The following is a 15,338-nucleotide window of genomic DNA, read 5'->3' as shown; positions in this document are numbered from 1 at the left end:
TGTGTGTGTGTGTGTGTGTGTGTCTGTGCGTGTAAGGGAAGTGGTGGGAAGATGAAGCCATTGCCAACTCCTATGGAGACAAAAGCTGTGGGGGAAAAAAGGGTTCTTTGCTGGCAGCCTCTGCACTATTTTTGGAGTCTGGTTGGGCAGAAGCCCCTGGGTTTTCAAGGCAAAAGACACTTAGCCTTCAATTTCTCTTTTACTGGAAAGAAAGGCTTCCCCATCAATCTGTTTGGAGCCAGTGTTTTTGAAGTTGTTTTGGTTGTTGTTGGTTTTTTTTTTCTGCAAGAATTCCTTCTGGTACCTCCTCCTGTATCTTCTTCCTTCCTGTGGATTTATTTGGCATTTAACTGATTGGAGCTGAGACACTTCCTAAGGGATCTGTCTTTTGGGTACGGACTGTTGCACTGAGGGATGCCATAATCCCCTGCATTGATGCTTACCTCAGCATTCCTAGAATGCAACGTATAGATGGCATTTGTATATTTGGGGTATTTTAAACCTTATTTTAATTCCAAAGGTCAATGAAGAAAAATGAATGCTGATCTTTTTTTTTTTTAAAGAAAAACAAAACAAAACAAAAATGTGTCTGGTGTGTTTTGTCATCTTGTGATTTCCTAAGTCATGTTTGCACTGAAAATAGAGACAAGGAAAGCAAGAAAAGGAGCTTTGTTCCTTACAGCCAGCCTCTGAATGATGCCTTGCAGAAATGAAGACTGAATTCATGCCTTCTCTTCCAGAGCTCATTTTCTTTTTCATTTCTCTAATTTTTGTCTCTTCCAGTCATTTTATTCTCCCTTATTGTCTCTATTCTTCCCATTTTCCAGTCTTTATTCTACTTCCTCTTGCCCTCTCAGACTCTGAAGTCCCTTTGGAAAGTGAGGGCACCTTCCTGTTCTTTTCTGTCTTAGTTGTGGTCTGCTTTAACAGGGTCCAAACGTTAACTTACAGTGAAGTGGAAACAGGCATCTTTTCTGTCGGTGCTAGGCTACTGAGTTGTGAGGGCATTCAGGTTCTAAGAGTTTAAGAGGTGTGTTGCCCTTGGAAGGGAGGAGAGCTTTTGGATGGGAAGGGAGTGAGCCCCATATGCAGTCATCATTTACATTAGAAATAAAATTTAGGGGCCAAGCTCTCAACAAAAGTCAGACATTTTATTTTATTTTTTGTTTTTTGCATTGTCTTTATTTCTGAATGGCCTTCCCCTATGCAGCAAGCCATCTTTTATAACAAAAGTAAAGAAAAATCAAAACTAACCAGTACATCAACAGGGTCTGACAGTATATGCAATGTTCCACATCCATTGTTCCCCATCTCTCCAGTGAAGAGAAGGAAATACAATTTCTCATCTCTTCAGGGACAAGTTTGCTCATTATAATTATACATACAAACTTTATAAACCACCACCACCACCTGATTACTCATTCTCATCCTCCTCACTCCTCCCACTGCAAAGTTTCAACCAAATGCCACCTAACCCTTCCACTATGCCCTCTAGAATGCCTGTTAAATAGACAATAAACTTCCCTTCATCTTAAATCTTCCACTCCTTGCATCTACTGAAACTCCTCCCTGGTAACGCTGCCTCTCTCTTCACCCTTTCAGGATTGGTTGCACCTTCACTCATTCTCCTTGGCTCACTGGTTGGGGTGGGGAAGTCGGAATTCTACTCGTTCTCCATTGCCACTTCCAGGTTCTCCATCTGCCCCCAACACTGGGTGACTCCTTTTGATGTTCATGCACTTCATACCTACTATCCTATCAAAATCCTGGTAGCTGTTGTCTACAACTCCCAGTCTCAGTCCCCTTCCTTGAGTTCAATACCTGGTTCACAGTTTTTCTCTCTTCCCCAACTCCTACCCTCATAATAGGGGACTTCAACATACATATTTACTCTCCCTCAAACATCCTAACCACTCAGTTCCTCAACCTACTCACTTCCCACAAGCTGTTACTCCACCCCAGCCCAGCTCCCCTTTTGCAGATTATGGCCAGCCAAGCCTCAGCCTTGGATCACCCCCACCATTTGTTATCTTCACTCCTATATAAAGGCTGCCAAATAAGGATGGAGACAATCATGCAACCATTCTGACTCCACCACAGATTTGTGTTACACAATTCAACTGGTCCCCTACAGCTACTAGGCAATCCTACCAGACCTCGCTTATCAACTCACTATTTCACTCTCCACAGCAGCTGTTCCAGACCTCATCATTCCCTCCTCAAATCTCAGGCCATTTGCCATGAGCTCCCTCTTCTTCCCTCTTCCTTATCCCCTATCACTCAGATGCCTTTTATCACTATTTCTTCCTCCATCCATCTCACGTGATAAAGTGACCTTACTCCTTACCAAGGCTAACTCCTCTACTTGTCTAAGTGATTCCATTCTATCCTCTCTTTTCCAACATATTGTTCCCTCTATTATCCCCACTCTTTCACTTATTTTCAATGATCTCTCCCTTTCTGCTGGTTCATTCTCTGCTGCCTAAATACCTGCCCATGTCTCCTCCTGAAAAAACCCTCATTTGCTCCTTCCATTCCTGCTATATCTCTTCTTTCTTTTGTAGCTAAACTCCTTGAAAAGACTATTCATAAAAGATAACTCCACTTTCTTTCCTCTCCCTCAACTCCTTATAATCCAGCTTCCCACCTTATCATTCCACTAAAACTGGTCTCTCTAAAGTTACTAATGATTTCTTAGTTGCCAGATACAATGGTCTTTTCTCAGTCTTCATTCTCCTTGACTTCTTTGCAGCCTTTGCCACTGCTGATTATTTTTTCCTTCTTAATATTCTCTTCTCTTGGGGCAGCTAGGTGGTGCACTGGATAGAGCGCTGGCCCTGACGTCAGGAGGACCTGAGTTCAAATCCAGCCTCAGACACATAATACTCACTATCTGTGTGACTCTAGGCAAGTCACTTAATCCCAACTGCCTCACTAAAAAAAATATTCTCTTCTCTCTAGAATTTCAGAATACCACCCTCCCATGGTTCTCTTCCTATCTGTCTGACCGATCTTTATCTCTTTTGCTGGATTCTCTTCCAGATCACACCCTCTGACCATAGATGCCCCTCAAGGTTTTGTCCTGGGCCCTCTTCTCTTCTCTCTTAATACTACTTCACTTGATGATCTTGTCAGCTCCTGTAGATTTAGATACCATCTTTATGCTGATGATTCTCAAATCTACCCATCCTTCCCCCAAATCTCTGCTGACCTCCAATTTTGAATTTCCAACTGCCTTGCAGACACTTTGGATTGGATTTCCAGTAGACATCTTAAACTCAACATGTCCAAAACTGAACTCATTTTCTTTCCCACTAAACCTCACCTACTCTACCTTCCCTATTACTGTAGAGAGCAACACCATCTTCTCAGTCCATCAGACTTGCACCTATGAGTCATCCTGGATCCCTCACTGTCTCTCGCTCCCTAAATCCAATCTATTGCCAAGGCCTGTCAATTACAACTTTGCAACATCTCTTGAATACACTACCTTCTGTGCTCTGACACTGCCACCACTCTAGTGCAAGCCCTCATCACCTCATGCCCAGACTATTTTAATAGCCTGCTGGTGGGTGTACCTGCCTCAAGTCTCTCCCCACTCCAATCCATCCTTCATTCAGCCACTAAAGTGATTTTCTTAAAGTATAAATCCAACCATGTCACACATACCCCTCAATAAATTCCAGTGGCTTTCTATTACCTCCAAGATAAAATACAAGCTGTTCTATTTGGCATTCAAAGACCTTATAACATAATATAATCCGCTCCTACATTTCCAGTCCTCTTACACCTTACTCCCTGACATGTACTCTTTGACCCAATGACTCTGGCTTCTTGTCTGTTACATGAACAAGATACTCCATCTCTTGGCTCCAAGCATTTTTTCTAGCTGTCCTGCGTGCCTGGAACACTCTCCCTCCTTTGCTCCATCTGCTGACCTCCCTAGCTTTCTTTAAGTCCCAACTGAAATCCATTCTTTTACTGGAAGCCTTCCCCAGCCACTCTTAATTCTAGTGCCTTCTGTCTATTCCTATTTATCCTGTATAAAGCTTGCTTTGTATATATTTGTTTGCATGTTATCTCCTCCCTTAGATTTTAAACTGCTTGAAGTCTGGATCTGTCTTTTGCCTCTTTTTGTATCCCCAGCACTAAGCACAGTGCCTGACACCCAGTAGGTGCTTAATAAATGTTGGTTGATTGATTACAGCATTCAGCTTCTTTTTTTCTTTCCATTTACACAGATATACTTATTAACACATATACTTCATCTTTTAAAATAAAATTTTATTATCTTTTGATTTTTACATCACCTACATTTTTCAGTACAATCTTTCACATGGTTGTTAATAGTTTGTGCTTCTTTTGACAATGGCTTTTTCCATCAACTTTGACCATTTATTGGGAACTGGCACTTGGTCTTTAATAGTTCTGTTAGTTGTCTTTATATCTTGGATACATCCATTTCAAAGATGCATGCAAGCCTTTCAGTTCCTTCAACTTGTGTTTCACGGAATCTTTTTCATCAACACAATAGTGATAGTGTACATTATGTATAAGTATACATACATATATATGTATAGTAGAGTTTTATAGCTTAGAATGTACTTTATCATTTAATCCTCATGCTTACCAGTGAGTAAGGCAAGGCAGCTTGCCATTCCTATTTCACAAATGTGGCACAGGATTCAGAGAAGGTTAGTAATTTATCCAAGATCACATAGTTAACAATTCATGGCAATGGTCTTTTGACTGCTAGCTTAATGAATGCTGCTTCCTTTGCACACTGATGCCTCAAAAAACACTTCTGCTAGAGGTGTGGCATCCCAAGTATTTAACCAAAATCCAATATGAATATGAAGTCATTGATCCCCGTACTTTGTCTGTCCATGTATTCTTTTAAGGGCCAGGAGAATCAAGTGGAGATGGCTGGCTGGTGCCAAGCTCTAAAAGACACAGCATCATTCTGCCCCAGCTGTGAGTGGCAAAGCTCCAAGTATCTCAATAAAACACTTTTCAAAGCCTAGGGCAGACTAGGGGAACTAGATCCATATCTTCTTAGATGCTCCTCTCAGGAACAGAGTGACACTCTGGGCACCTACCCCTACTTTTTAGTAAAAAGTGCCACAGGATAGAAGTTGGTGATTGGTTAGAGAAAGAGCACCAGTCACTAAAGAGGACATTACTGTGTCATTTTCATATAAGACATGTTGTGAATTTCACACTGGAAGCCTAAAACCCACTCAAATTTCTGTAAAACCATTCAACTGATTTTTTTTTAAATGAGACAAATCAAGGCTAAATAAAAAAGTACATATATTTTCCCCCTAACTTTTTAAATGAAACATCTTAGGTTCTATTAGTTATTTATTTTATATGCAATATCTTGCCTGGGAATCAGAATTGTTCTAATAAGGATCATCCTTCAATTCATTAAGCATATATCATTGGCACTAGGGACAGAGCTAGTGCCCTGGTCTCAAAGAGTTGACATTTTAATGGGAGTGAATCTAACCTAGTGTCTAGTACCTTTCATTTGAGGGGTAGTGTTCTGAGACAGTATTTTGAATTTCAATATTAATTCCCAGTGTGAACTGAATGTAAACCCTGTCCCAAAACCCATTGTTATGGGACTCTCTCCTATTGGAGATGAAACCCCTGCCCTATGTGAAGGGCGGGGCAGAGTTGATAAGAGGAAAGAGCTTCAGGTCTCAGTAGTTCCCTTTGAATCCTCTTTGGGGCTTCTCTAACCCAGAGTCTTCATGGACCATTAAATAGGATGGAAGAAGCTAAGCCCTTTTCGGGTTACTGAAGGAAAAGATGATGAAAAGACATGAAAGAAATTGACAGTCTGTTTGCCCCCATTCTCAGCTTGCTAATTTAGAGGCTTCAGGGATTTTTCCATCTTGCTTCCAATGGGAGAGCTCCTTCACTCTCTGTTGTCTGAGATATATTCTCCTATGTATACCTTCTCTGATATCCATTTCACTAATGATTTAGACAAATGGGTTTCTTTGCTATTTGATATGTACATTCATTGTGGAGTTGGTGGGGAAAGGGTCAAGCCTTGGATATAGAGCTTGGGGTCTCCCTTTTCCCAAAAATGACAAATCAATCAAGAATTGGGTGGAATCTGATTATATTCCCTAGACTAATAATTTTTTTAGACTAATAATATTTAAAGGAGCAAATAGATATAATTTTAGTCCAGTACCGCCTTTCTTTGAGGGGAACAGAGTGGTGGCCTCTATCCCCTACTCCCTAGCAGAAATGAAAGTCTCCCTAGGACAAGGGTGGGGACAGAAGAAGTTAGAGATGTCTATTCTGTTTCTCTTCAAGTCAAACAAAAGAACAATCTCTTCCCCTTATGTGGGCCTCTCTCTATCCATGGGGCTCCATTTCTACTAACTACACATATAAAACTGAGAAGAAGTGTGGCATGGTGGAAAGGACAGATCTGAGGTCAAGAGAGGGATCTTGGGCAAGTCATTTCCTATCTCCTTAGTTAAAATTCCTGCACCAGACATCTTTCTGTATGACTCTGGGCAACTCACTTAGCCTCTGTTTGTCTCAGTTTCCTCATTTGTAAAATGGGTAGTGATAATAATAGCACCTACACCTACCTCCCAGGGTTCTTGTGAAGATAAAATGAGACAATAATTGTAAAGTCCTTGGCACAATGCGATGCACATAGTAAGCACTACATAGATGGTAGTTGTTGTTATCCTTATTATGTCACAAAAGACCCTGTCTCTTCAAACATCATATGGAAAAAAGCAATGAAAATGTTCAAAATAAGAAAAACTACTAGAAACCCTCTAAAATGTGTCAGTTTTTTTTGTTTGTTGATGGGAAAAAAAGAAAAGTGAAAGAATATGATATAATTCCAATACAATAAAAACCTCTGTCTAGGATTTCTAAGAAGCCAAATCAAAAAGCTAGAAGTAAAACGTATTTTTAAAGAAATAACACCACCATCAAAAATGAACCTAGAATTTTTTAGACATAAAAATAGATGATAAAGACATTGAAGTAATTAATGGAAGAAATGAAGTTAGCAAGAATCACAAAATGAAATGAATTGAGAATTTAGTGTGACTGAAATCTCAGGAGAAGATATGGAAGATAGAAGAAGAAGTATTTAAACATATGGACATTATAAAAAAATAGACTCAATGGAAAACACTTATTTTACTAGAGAATAGAATGAGCGAAACAAGAAAGAAAACAGAATAACTCCAGAGAATTCCCCAACTGGTTAAAGGGCTGTAAATTATAATAAAAGGGAAATATTTAGAGAGTAAAGCAAGCAGGGAACATTCAATGACTCCTTAAAAAATGAAAAATCTGACTTTAAGAAATTTTCCCAGAAATATTTAAAATAAGGGCCAGGCTGCCAAACCAAGGGAATTAACAAGATAACAATGAACCCCAGATTCAAATTCACCCAAACACAACATTATTTAATGCTTCAAAAATACAATGATGAGGTTATTTTAAAAGAAGCTGAAAGAAAATGCTAATAGCACAGATTTGTCTAACAAAACAAATGACATAATGACCTCAGACTTCAAGAACAATCAGATTTTGCCCCCCAAATCAGCTTTCCAACAAAGATTTACTTTCTGAAACAAAAGACCATTTAAAAGTCCATATAAAAACAATAAATTAATGTTGGGATACAAAATCAATACTTTACAACTATGATTAACTGGTGAATTCACCATAGAGGCACTAAAAAAATAAATGTAGGATTACTTTAAAAAAATATAAGATAGTTTTGGTTAATATCTGAATTATGCTACCTTGAAGAAAATGGAAAAGAGAAAAAGTTGATTTGTGGTGATAAAATTAAAGAATGAAAGGGTAATAAGAATGGTGACAGAAGAAGACGGAGTCAATTCCTTAACAGCAGTCTTGTCTTAAACAGAGTTGTAGATAGGGAAATTGAGTTACTGTAAACCTCACAGAGTTAATAATATAAAATATTGAAACTGTGCTGAGTATTATGCGTGTGTGCGAAAGTGGGAAAGGTGATATATTGGTGATATAAAAACAATTGAATACCTTTGATTGGTGGGGGAAGCAAATAATTTAACAAAGGATGGTGGTAAATAGATCAAATTCAGCTATTTTAAATTTTGATGAAGTAGATTGAATTTCCCTACAGAAAAGAAATGGGATATTGAATATATTGAAAAACACAAGCCAAGTGGATTTTGGTTAAGGAAAACACATGTAAGTTATTGTTCCCTGTTGTATATGAATTTGATTGCTGAAAGAGGCAGAAAATGAATTTGGGGGCCATAAAATTAACTATTCTGTATAGAAAAAGGATTAAATCAATTTGTGTGTTATATAGGAAGTATTGCTTTTGTATAAGAACAGTTAGGTTGTGAAAATAGGCAGAAAAAGTATTTATTTATGAAAAATTAATGAAATGCAAATGTGAATAAATAGTTTTCAAATAAAATGTGAGAGACACAGATTAGTAGGACTGACTAGAGAACTGAGAGGACCTGTTTGAAGACAGAGAAATTACTAAGATTGCAAGGCACTGTGGTCCTTTAGTCATTTGCATGTGACTTTTTAGAGTTTGAGAAGTTAAAATTTACTAAGTAGCAAATCAAATAAGTGTTTGGAGATGATGGGATGATTAAATGAGTATTCAATGGTTTCATAACTAACAAAAAGGAGGATTTCTGTGTTTTATCTCATAAAGGGAGATGAGTCATTGACTACCAAGTTCCATTTTAAGCTGTTAGAAAGTAAAGAACCCAACAGGAACAGGAGAGTTAAGAACAAAGCAGAAGAGTCATTAAGATGATAGCAGGAGCAGTCAGCTCCTATGGCTTCAGTAAGGCTTTAGTTATTTATAATGCTGGGAGGTGCTAATTGGCTGAAGGAAGGCTGAAATTCATTGAAAGTGGGCTGAATTCTGCTTATTTCTCTCCAGTGTGATCTACCATTTGAGAGAATTAAAATCTTTTAAAGTTGCTCCCTCTTGTTTGAGAGCAAAAAAGCAAAGGGGAAGATAAGCTATGAAACTGTTTTATGTAATTTTATATTTGAAACTGATTGGACAATGTAGCTTTTCATTCAGTGAAGAGTTAGCTGCACTTCTTTTCCTTGCCAACGGAGCCAACCTGAGAAGCTTTGCTGTGAGTTAATGCTTTTTTTTTTTTTCTAGGCAATTGGGGTTAAGTGACTTGCTCAGAGTCACACAGCTAGTAAGTGTCAAGTGTTTGGTCTGAGGCCGGATTTGAACTCATGTCCTCTAGACTCCAGGGCTGGTACTCTATCCACTATGCCACCTAGGTGCCCCAATGCTTTGTTATTTAAAAAAAAAATTAGAGAGTAAATGGACATACCAGCAGCCAGTTGAGTGAAGAGCTCTCTAGGCTTGTCAGCATTGCCCAGAAAGTCAGCCTAAAGAAATTGTTGCGGTTCTTTGAATTAAAGGAAATGCTTGTCATCACAATAGTGTAACTCTATTTCAGTCCTCTCTTAAGGGTGATTATGAGTTTAAAAAGCTTGTTACTGATTCATCATTTCAAGATAGAAGAGGAGTTTTTGTTTAGTTGTGTCTGACTTTTTATGACTCTCTTTGGGATTTTCTTGACAGAGATACTGGAATGGTTTGCAATTTCCATCTTCAGTTCATTTTACAGATGAGGAAACTGAGGCAAACAGGATTAAGTGACTTGCTCAGGGTCATACACCTAGTAAATGTATAAGGCTGGATTTGAATTCAGGTCTTCCTGACTCCAGACCCAGCACTCTATTCACTCTGCCAGCTAGCTGTCCAAGAAAAGGAATGGATTTGCCTAACAGAAGAGTGGTGAGGATCAGAAGAAAACAGCAGAAAAGTAGCTTCATGTGGTGGAGACTGTTTTTGAAGGATTCAAGTACATAAAGGTCAGCAGTCCACAGCTGTGAGTTTTCCCAAACACAATGCATGGGTTGTCTCTATTCATGTGTCTCTCTATTAGGTTTCTATATGTTCCCAATTTCCAACATAGATATTGTATGCATTAGTTGGAGTGTGTGACCCAGGTTTATGGTTTAACAGTGGTATATTGATTATTTCTGCCTTGGCTTTTTTTTTCAGTAACTACTATCTTATAATTAGTATTAATTTTGTCTTATTCTTAAGTAAATATTTTATGTGTAAGAGTTAATAGTGTCATCAATGTGATTTTACTGAATTTTTATATATTCCAAGCACAGTTGTGGAAGCACATAAGCCATGGTGATGAGTAAGAGAGTATATTCCCCACTCCTACCATGCAACAGGATTACCCCCTAGAACCTTGGGAGGATTTAAATTGAAGCTGTATAAAGATGGTACTTCTTTGGGATCCCAAATCTGCCTACGTGAGGGTAGAATGAGGAGAGTAAGCTTGCCTAAAAACAGAGGAGGAGGCCACACCCTGTGTGAGGCATCATACTGTGAGATCCACCCCTTTACTTGGTAAATATATGCACAATATTGAAAGATACATATAGATTTAAGTTTGAGATGGCCTAAAAGTTTATCACACTTCAACTATTTCAGAAAATCTGAAATTGCAGTAATAATATCTGGAGAAAGCTGAATTCAAATTAGAAAGCATTAAGAGAAGGAAAAAAGGGGAATTATATCAAGCTTAAAGGAAGCATTGACAATCAGAGGACATCAATATAAATGCTAAGGCAATTTTTTCCCTGAATACTTGTGTTAATAAGAAACAAAGAAAAAAATTAATGAGCGGATATTATAGTTAATAAAATCAGAAAATGGACAAATTAATGAAGCAAAATTAAACACAAAACAAAAAAATCAATATAAAATTTGAAGTTAGCAAAATGAAATAAAATCAATTTAATAAATAAGATGCTATTTTTAAAAATATCAATAAAATTATTAATCATTAGCAAATTTAATAAAAAGAGTGAAAAATCAAATGACAAATCACAAACAAAAAAAAGAAAATCATAATAAATGCAAAGAAACAAACAGAACTATACTATACAAATTTTTTAAAAGCTGACAATGGGATTCTATGTAATGCTTTCTATCACATGATCTTGATCATTAAATCTAGCAAGGCTAAGGTGGAAGAAAAGAACTATAGGATAATAGAATTAATGAAAATTAAAGTAAATAAATAGAATTAGGGCAATTGCATGGTACAGCTTAAAATGCACTTACTCTGAAGTCAGCAGACCTAGGTTCAAAGCCCACCTCTTACCCTTATTACCTCCATGACCTGGGGAAGTCACTTATTCTTTCTTGGCTTCAGTTCTCTCATATATGAAATAAAAGGGTTAGACTATGGTCTCTGAGCTCCTTCTAAGCCCTACATCCATGAGTTTACTATACAGTAATATACTTTCAAATACTTATCATGATCAAGTAGGATTCATTCTAAAAATCAAGGCTCCTTCAAAGTTAGGGAAATAATCAATATAAGTCAAATTATTTTTCCCTCAAATGATAAGTTATTTAAAACCAAGAGCTACCATATGTACAAGAGAAACATAATAGTAACTAGCGCTTACATAGTGCTTTAAGATTTATAAAGTGCTTTACAAAACTCATTTTATCCTCATAACAACTTTGGGGGGTAAGTGCTGTTATTATTCCCATTTTACAAATAAGGAAACTGAGGTAGACAGAAGTTAAATGATTTGTTCACACAGCTAGTAAGTATCTGAGGCTGGATTTGAACTCGGGTCTCCCTGACCTGAGGTCCAGCACTCTATTCACTGCAACATTCAAAGCATTCATGTTAAAAAACATTCTGACCATTAAAATATAGCATTCACTTAAAAATACTAAGTAATAAGACATGACAAAAATTGAAGAAATATGCATAGAGAAAAAGTTAAAATGCCTCCATTTTTAGATGACAGGATGGATTATTTAGAAAATTTAAGAAAGACAAAAAATTGAGATAACAATTAGATTTAGGAACATAGAGAGATAAATCTACAAAAATCAACATTTCTATATATCTCTGACAAAAGTGAAAATGTATCCATTTATAGTTATTGATAAGATATATTAAATAGTTGGGATTTAACTAACACACACATAAGACCTAAAAATTGAAAAAATTGGAGGATTATCCAGTGCTCATGGCTGAGTGAAGTCATATAAACATGTAGCAAATATGGTAATATTACTCAAACTAACTTTACATTTAATATGATATTAATAAAAATATTAATGGTTTTCTGTATAAAATTAGATATACAACAAAAATTTATATGAAAATACAAGTGAATAAATATTAAGAGGAATCACTAAGTGACAATCTTTTTTTTTTTTTAGGCATTTGGGGTTAAGTGACTTGCCCAGAGTCACACAGCTAGTAAGTGTCAAGTGTTTGGTCTGAGACGGGATTTGAACTCAGGTCCTTCTGACTTCAGGGCCAGTGCTCTATCCACTGCCCCACCTAGCTGCCCCTAAGTTAAAATTTTTTAATTAGAGAAAGGGGAAATAAGGGACTATTATTTAATAAAAGTAGGATCATAAAACAATGGCGAAGGGATTTGTTATTCAATTTTTTAAAAACTTGGGAAAATTGGATAATACTATGAAAAATGGGATGCAGTCCTCATTTGACAACACATAATAGCAAATTACAAATGAATTCATGTTCTAAATATTTTAGAATTTTTAATTAAAGGAAAATGGAAGCCAATGGACAGTAAGCCAAACTGGCTTACGTTCTTCCTCATAGATAATGTTCCATCTCCTGTCTGCATGCTGTGAGTCTGTGCTTAGAATTCTATGCCTCTTTACCTCCACCTCTTGGAATCCCTAGCTCCTGTCAAAGTTTATCTTAGGTGACACTTTCTACATCAGGCCTTTCTTCATTCTCTAAGGTGCTGGTGCTGTCCTTTCTCTTCCCTTTCTCCCTGAATTACATTGTGTTTGATTTCTATGTACTTTGTATATATTTATTTGTGCATCCTGCCAGCAGAATGTAAGTCCCTCAAGGTCCGGGAGTGTTTCATTTTTATCTTTATACTTTCAGAAGAACCAAATGCCATAAAATTTACAAATTTATTTTATTTTTAATTTATGAAATAAAACAGGCATTTTTATAACATAGTATAATAAAAATGATGATTGAATATGAAATGACAAATCTACCATGCACAACTTGTCTTTTAAATATACAACAAAGTTATCATGTAAATTTCTTTTTTTTTCTTCCCTCCTCCCTCCCCTCCCAACCTTCTGCTTTCCTTCTGATCTTGGCTACATTTATTTTATTTGTACAAGATCTTTTTAATTTACATAATTGATATTATCCATTTTATACCAACTTTTCTCTCTGGCTCTTGTTTATTCATAAATTATTCACCTATCCATAAGTCTGATAAGTAATATGTTCCATGTTCTTCTAATTTTCCTATAATATTTCTCTTTATATCTAGGTCATATATCCATTTTGACTTTATCTTGATAAATGGTGTAAGATATTGGTCTATGCCTGGTTTCTGTCATACTGCTTTCCAGTTTTCCCAGTAATTTTTTTTTTACCAAATAATGAATTCTTATCCCAAAATCTTAAGTCTTTACACTTGTCAAGTACAAGGTTATCATATTTATATGCTGCTGTAAGTTGCATGTCTACTCTATTCCATTGATCTATCTTTCTATTTCTCGGCTAGTACCAGATAGTTTTGATGTTTATTGCCTTATAATGTAGTTTAAGATCTGGTACTGCTAAACCTTCTTCCTTTACATTTTAAAAAATATTTCCTTTAACATTCTTGACATTTTGTTCTTCCAAATGAATTTTATTTTTTTTTCTAATTCAATAAAATAATTTTTTTGGTAATTTAATTGGGATGGTGTTGATTATATAGTTTGGGTAAAATTGTCATTTTTATTATATTGGCCCTGGCTACCATGGACAATTAATATTTCTCCAATTATTTAAATCTGATTTTATTTGTATAACAAGGTTTTTTTTTTCTTTTTTCTTTTTCTTCTTCTTTTTTTACAAGGTGTTTTTGTTTTAAATAATTTTATTTATATCGTTCCTGGGTTTGTTTTGTCAGGTGCACTCCCAGGTATTTTAAATGGGATTTTTTATTATCTCTTCTTGCAGAATTTTGTTTGTGCTGTATAGGAATGCAGATGATTTCTTATAAAAATATGATATCCGCAACTAATGAGGAAATGACACAAATTTATAGGAGTAAGTTTATTCTCTGACCAATAAGGGATCAAAGGATTTGAATGGGCACCTCTTGAAATAAAAAATACAAAGGATCAATAACAAAATTGAGATGTCATTTTACAGTCTCTAACCTGGCAAATATAATTAGAGAAAGTCAAACTCTTATCTGGTGGAGCTTTTAATTTGTATAATCTTTTGAGAAAGAAATACAGTATTATTCAATAAGAATTACAAAATTGTTTTGCCCCTTTGACTCATTGATCTCACTACAAGGAACATGCTCCAAAGATATTAAGGGGTGAGGAAAAGGTATGCATATACAAAAATATTCATAGCAGCCTCACTTATAATAGTAAGGTTACATTAAACTTTTTGGGGCCATCTTTAGTTATCCTGATCTATATCTCACCATTGGATCCAGATGACTCTGGAGGAGAAAGTGAGACTGGTTACTTTGCACAGCCCTCCCTCACTCAAATCAAAGTCAATTGCAAGTCATATCATCAACTCCCTGATGTCATGGTCCTCTTCGAGAACGAAGGACAAATACAAATGAAACTTTTAAAAACAACTTACTGTACTACTCTAAATATAGGTCACTCCTAAACATAGGACAAAACTCTAAAAATTAGTTTTCTTTGAAAGCAGAAATTATAAGCATATATTTTTAAGTGTGGATATAGAGTGCTAGGCCTGAAGTTAGGAAGACATCTTCCTGAGTTCAAATCTAGCCTCAGACACTTACTAACTATGTGACTCTTGGCAAGTCACTTAACCCTGTTTACCTCAGTTTCCTCATCTGTAAAATGAGCTAGAGAAGGAAATGTCAAACCACTCCAGCATTCTTTGCCAAGTAAATCCCAAAGTGGGTCATGAAGATTTGGACACAATTGAAAAACAAACAACTACAACTACAACAACTTTTTTAAATAACACCAATCATAAAGCACACCCAGATTTTAATTAAGCCAGATTTGGGGTGGGGGTGGCATAAGACAGGGAAAATGGGTTTGTGTTCTGAGCATTTGTCATCATAGTAACTTTATGGTGGAATTTCTTTCTTTCTTTTTTTCTTTCTTCCTTCCTTCCTTCCCTCCTTCCTTCCTTCCTTTCTTTCTTTCTTTCTTTCTTTCTTTCTTTCTTTCTTTCTTTCTT

Source organism: Vombatus ursinus, unplaced genomic scaffold (genome assembly GCF_900497805.2).
Source record: "Vombatus ursinus unplaced genomic scaffold, bare-nosed wombat genome assembly UNPS02014786.1, whole genome shotgun sequence".
Taxonomy (NCBI): Eukaryota; Metazoa; Chordata; class Mammalia; order Diprotodontia; family Vombatidae; genus Vombatus; species Vombatus ursinus.
The sequence above is the reverse complement of the archived record's forward strand: the minus strand, read 5'-3'. Positions refer to the sequence as shown.